Source organism: Lepus europaeus, chromosome 5, assembly GCF_033115175.1.
Source record: "Lepus europaeus isolate LE1 chromosome 5, mLepTim1.pri, whole genome shotgun sequence".
Taxonomy (NCBI): domain Eukaryota; kingdom Metazoa; phylum Chordata; class Mammalia; order Lagomorpha; family Leporidae; genus Lepus; species Lepus europaeus.
Window position 1 is genome coordinate 145,186,993 of NC_084831.1, and position 6,127 is coordinate 145,193,119.

At 46.9% G+C, this 6,127-nt stretch overlaps 1 pseudogene; it reads right to left on the minus strand.

Moving 5' to 3' along the window:
* Positions 1-878: 878 nt before the first annotated feature.
* Positions 879-3,989, minus strand: LOC133759299 (syntaxin-18-like; annotated as a pseudogene).
* Between the last annotated feature and the right edge of the window lie 2,138 nt (positions 3,990-6,127).

The following is a 6,127-nucleotide window of genomic DNA, read 5'->3' on the forward strand; positions in this document are numbered from 1 at the left end:
TACTTTCTTTCATTAGATATAAGTAAAATTTGAAACAATTGCGGATTAAAGTTCTTTCCTTTTCCCCTCTACCCAAACCTGTTGTCAAGTGAGAGTAATTCTAGGATTAGACTTTAATACACAAACACACATTAGCAAAAAGGCATAAACTCAAGTAGCTTATACTCTTGAAAACTCTCAGTTGTGTGACTTCACCCTGTGCAAGAACCTTGAATGGAAGGTTTATTAGAGAGCATTGTGACATTATCCTAGAGTAACACTTCTGTTTGTATTTTTTCCTGGGCAAGTGACATAATCTTATTGATTAAAAGTTGGGCTAGGCTGGTGCTGCAGCTCACTAGGCTATTGCTCCACCTGCGGCGCCAGTACTCCAGGGTCTAGTCCTGGTTGGGGGTGCCGGTTCTGTCCCAGTTGCTCCTCTTCCAATCCATCTCCCTGCTGTGGCCCGGGAAGGCATTGGAACATGGCCGAAGTGCTTGAGCCCTGCACCTGCATGGGAGACCAGGAGGAAGCACCTGGCTCCTGGTTTCAGATCGGTGCAGTGCGCTGCCCTTAGAGGCCATTTGCGGAGTGAACCAACAGAAGGAAGACCTTTCTCTCTGTCTCTCTCTCACTGTCTAACTCTGCTTGTCAAATAAATAACAAAAATGAAAAAAAAAAAAGAAAAGAAAGATCATTCCCTTTGCTGATTAAAAAAAAAAAAAGATGAACCATTAATAAAATTTCAGAGTTGTCACATTTTTGGAATTGCGCTGATTAATAGAAGGCAACTGGGGCTTCGAGACTCATCACTGAAGGAGGCACTAGGCCAGCGATGCCATTGGTGACTTCTCTGCATCTGGCACTGAGAGGAGCTGCCGGTCTGCAACTACCTAGGCTCACAGCCGCTGACCGCCAGAGTCGGTGGGCGCAGCTGGGGACTCTTTGCCTTCTGGACCCCTGTTTATTGGCTGTGTGACCTCAGGCACCTTGGCTGACCTCTCTGAGCCTTGGTTTCCTCCTAAGCAAAATGAGGACAATCTAGCTCACAGAGCTGCAGCAAGGAGGAAACCAAGGGAGACATGCATGATACTGTGTTTGTAGCAGTTCCACAAAGACCTGTTACAAAGAAGCGCCCCTCTTCCTGCTTCCCGCAGAGCCTGCCTGGGTAGAATTTCTCAGTTCTCAGGATCACACAAACAGGAAGAGCAACATAGAAACAGCAATGCGGTACAGCAGAGGACTGAGTGCTGGTCGCTCTTGTGCCGATTGTCAGTTATGCCAAAAGCCTTGAAGAAGGTGCATTGCTGCTGGCACCGCAGCTCACTAGGCTAATGCTCTGCCTACGGCCTCAGCACCCTGGGTTCTAGTCCTTGTTGGGGCACCAGTTCTGTCCCGGTTGCTCCTCCTCCAGAGGATTTTTTTTTTTTTTTTGGTAAGAAAATCGCGTTTCAATTTGAATCTTGACATTAAAATGTTTACAAAAACCACCAGTTAGATAAACTAAATGTGTAAGACAATTAAATAGAAAAAAAGATATTCGCAGCCGTTTTCTCCATGTTGTTTGTGCTGTCTCTGGCTGGCGCGTCAAAAGTCACACAGCTTACATCAGAAATAACCGACAAATAATGCAGACCGGCACGGTGGCCACGGCCAGCCCCACTGCTGCTCCCCGGAATACGCTTAGCGAGATCAAAGATGACTGACACCCATGCCCTTAGCAGGTGGGCGAGCGCTGCCCTGGGCGCAGGCACAGGGAGCTCAGGAGCAGAGGCCGCACACTCGCCACGCCCACTCTGTGCAGGGACGCTAGGCCGCCGGTGCTGCTGCCGCTGACCCTGTACACACACCCCGCACACAGCCGACTCGGGCCTTGTTTCTGGCTGTAACCAGCTGCTGCCCTGCTGACATTTCCGGGGGTCGGGGCAGTAGGCCCGCGCTTCCGTGGCCCCTTCCGAGGACCCAGTGATGGGAAAGCAGGCCGCAGGTGCCCTGACCTGCACCTGCCGTGAGTGGTTCTGGGCGGACTCGGCCAGGCAGCCTCCGGCCGAGGGCCTGGGCTGTTAACTCACCGACAACACAACAGAGGGCCCTCATCAGATTTATGGGATGAGCAAGGCAGGTGGGAATTTTCTCGGACCGCGCATCCGCTGACTCGGGCAGACAGGAAGCCGTGCGGAGACAAGGGAGCGGGCATTCGTGAGCGCCGTCATTAGACGCGTTCTTCCCTGGAGCTCCGGGGACGGGTAGGGTCAGACTCTGCTGAGTGAGGAGCCGCCGCCCAGGCCTGTGGCCTCGCGGTCAGGTGGTTAGCGCCCCTCCCCGAGCCCACCCTGCCCAGTGACTGCTGCACAGACCTCTTCCGTGCGTGCTCGTCATGTTCTTTCCCAGCTGCTCAGCTAAGGACACAGGTCTGGGTGTCGCTTCGCATGGGAAGCCGCAGGTGTGGCTCAGCCCCTCTCCCTGAAGCAGCTCTGGGACACCCTGGTGACAGTCACGCCCCAGTGCCAGAGACATGCAGAGGTGCACGCTTGCCAGGCTGCCGTGCAGACTGCCAGCGCCGCTGCCCGAGGCCGCTGGCTGTCGTACCAGTCGAGGAAGAGCGGGGAGAAGGAGCGCATCACGAGGAAGAAGAGGATCCACCGCGGAAGCCGGCGTTGTTCTTGATGGCCTCTCTTATGTCTCCGTTGCCCTCCTTGATGTTGTCAGTCGCTCCAACCACCAACTGGTGAATGTTGTCAACCTCCGCTTCCTGTTGCAACACCTTTTCCGTGAATATCTCTTGGAGTCCGGAAATTTCAACCACTTTCCCTTCGATTTGCCTCACTTCGTCAAACAAGCTGTTCATCCCCCCAGTGAGCCGCTGATTTTCTTGTTCCAACAGTTGTATTTCTTCTGGGGGTAACTCGTCTTCTCCTTTGCCATCTCCCCAGGCACTCAAGTCAGGCCGCGCTTCAGACACAGTCTTCTGGGAGCTCTTCAGAGGCGGGTTTCTCTTCAGAGTCTTTGGAAGGATTCTGTGACGCTTTCTCAGAAGAGACGGATTCTCTTGTTTTTGCATTTGGTTCTGTCCAGCTTAGATAATCTCTTCTTGTCCACCACTCGTTTAACTCGGGTGGCTCTCTGTTCTGAGTAAAGTTCACACACTCTTTTTAAGTAATGCTCGATGAAATCCAGAACGGCAGTCCTGTGCTCCTTCACCTGCCGGGAGTGGCCCTCCCTGTGCGCATCTGTCCTGAGCTGCTGATGTTTCGGAGCAGGTCCTCGTGAAGATCTGCGCGTCCTGGTCCATCTGGTCTCCTCTGTGTCTGTCACCCTGCCACAGTCAGACAGAACGTGGCTGTCAACATTAACATAAGCTTTCCTCTGTTCCAGAAGAAAATCCCTCAGTTTGCTGTGGCCTGGGCAGGCAGTGGAGGATGGCCTTGCACCTGCATGGGAGACCAGGAGGAAGCGCCTGGCTCCTGGCTTCGGATCAGCGCAGCTAGGGCCGTAGCAGCCATTTGAGGGGTGAACCAACGGAAGGAAGACCTTTCTCTCTGTCTCTCTCTGTCACTGTCTAACCTGTGATTCTGAAGGGTCAGCTACTGATTTTTATGTAAATACTATTCATGGACACTAAGGATGCTTGAACAGCATTTACCTCAAACAAAATACTTTGAATAACATGTAAGCAGGAAAAAGGATTCTCTGCTGTGCTAAAGAAGAAAACTTTATACTGATGATCAGAGAGAAATGTGAGCCCCTAGCTCAACTATTTTAGGATTAGGTTACCACGTGTGTGTGTGTGTGCTGCGATTTGGAGAAGCTTCGTGTATCTACGTATACACATGTACACACAGAGCAATCTGTAAGGCTCCTTCAAATCTGAGCTATTTATGGTATACATAAAATTAATTTGCATCTCTAAATAAGTACAGTTAATGTTAACATTTCAAAAAATATAAATAATTCAATTTTTCATCCTTGCATATTTTAGATGAAATTATCTTACATTGTAAAGATGACATATCGCAAATTTAAAATTGCTCATCAACTATTCCAGTGTAATATTTTTCCTCAAAATCATCATGACAGCTCATTTTCCACAACAGGATCTATTCAGAACCAGTTATAGGTGATTGTTATATACCCAGACTTTTTAATTTTCAACATTCCTTTTGCTAATGATATTCTGATTTATTGATGAGTAGACATATATCCCTCAATCACTTCAATTCCCTCTAATTATTGTAAGTGGAGAACTCAAAAGTAAAGAACTATTAGACTCAAATTAAACTTTCCCCTCAAAAATTGCATTATACATGGTATTTAATGGTTAAGTTTGCATTAAATGTTGCATAGAACTTAGTCACCTGTCTCCTGATATGAGTGATGTTGAGACTGGCCAGCAGATTAAAATTGTGAAAATTTGCTTCCTTTTTATGTATTATTTTTCTTCTAGTTGCAAAAACATACCTTATCATTACACAGATATTCAATCACTCTTCAGATAATTGCCATTATCTATTGATTACTGGTATTTCTAATAACTGATGATTACATTAGCAGTGGACAAGTAGTGTTTCTTTGAAAATTTGTAATTTCGGGCCAGCACTGTGGCATAGCAAGTAAAGCTGTCGCCTGCAGTGTCGGCATCCCATATGGGTGCTGGTTCAAGTCCTGGCTGCTCCACTTCAGATCCACTTTTCTGCTATGGCTTGGGAAAGCAGTAGAAGTAGGCACCAGTGCTTGGGCCACTGCACCCATGTGGGAGACCCAGAAGAAGCTCCTGACTCCTGGCTTTGGAGCTGTGCATCTCCGGCCATTGTGGCCATCCAGGGAAAGAACCAGCAGATGGACAACATATGTCTCTGCTTCTCTGTAATGCTGCCTTTCAAATAAATAAATGTCTTTTTAAAAAAAAGAAAATCAGCAATTTAATCTAAAGTTATTAATTGTTCTTAAAGATTTTCTTACTTGAAAGAGAGAGAGAGAAAAAAAAAGAGAGGAGAGGGGAGGGGAGGGGAGGAGAGAAGGGGCAGAAGGGGAGGGGAGGGGAGGAGAGAAGGGGCAGAAGGGGAGGGGAGGGGAGGGGAGGGAAGAAGAGGGGAGGAGAGTGGAGGGGGAAGAGGGGAGTGGTGGGGAGAGGAGGGAAGAAGAGAGGAGTTGAGGGGAGGAGAGTGAAGGGAAGAGGAGAAGAGGGGAGGGGAGGGGCAGAGAGAAGAGTAGAGGCGGGTCATTCATCTGCTGATTAACACCCCAAATGGCCATAACACCCAGGGCTGGGCAAGGCTGAAGCTAGGATCCATCCAAGCCTCCCATATAAGTGTCAGGGTCCCAAGCACTGGTGCTATCACGCTACTGCCTTACAGATGTGTTAGCAAGGAGCTCAACAGGAAGCAGAGTGGCTGGGACATAACAACTCTCAGACGTGGGCTGTGTGTGTCTCAAGCTGCAGAGTGTCTGTTCCTAGAGCTATTAGTTATTAGTTATTCCTATTAGTCATTAGTTTTTATTTCTAAATTGGAGCTTTCTGTGACAGCACAGTTATTCATTTATACAGAAGATAGCTTTCTCATTGTAAAGGAATAAATTCATTTCTTCAACTTTCTCAAAAATCTTCATTTAGTAATCATATTTTGAAAACATCATTTTCTATGCTTTTAATTTTTAATGGGAAATTTAGATTGCTCTAAAATTATGCAGCTAATTCAGTGATCAACCATGCCATTAGTGCTATCTGGAAATAAAAATATGAATTGCATATTTGATTGTTTTCACATGGTTATTTCAACTGTCATCAAGACCTAAAAACATTCTCATCATAGCCTGTACCATGTCTAACATTATCTTATGAACTGATGAAATAAAATTATCTGAAGTCACTGTTATTACCTAGAGTTTTTTCTGCAAATTTTAATGGCGGATTTGTTGTGTATTCCTTAGTCACACCCTAATCCTGGTATTCTCTTATTTCTCTCTCACACAGCAATACAATGTTTATCTTTCCACAGTGGCCACAGGATACTCTTTTAGGAAGATTCAGCTCTCTAATTTGCCTAAATGACTACGTAATCCTTAAAATGCAGTAAGGTCATAGGAATCCAGATTCCTGTAAATTCTGTGAATTTTCAGATGTAAATGATTCTCAAACCAGATTAGTATT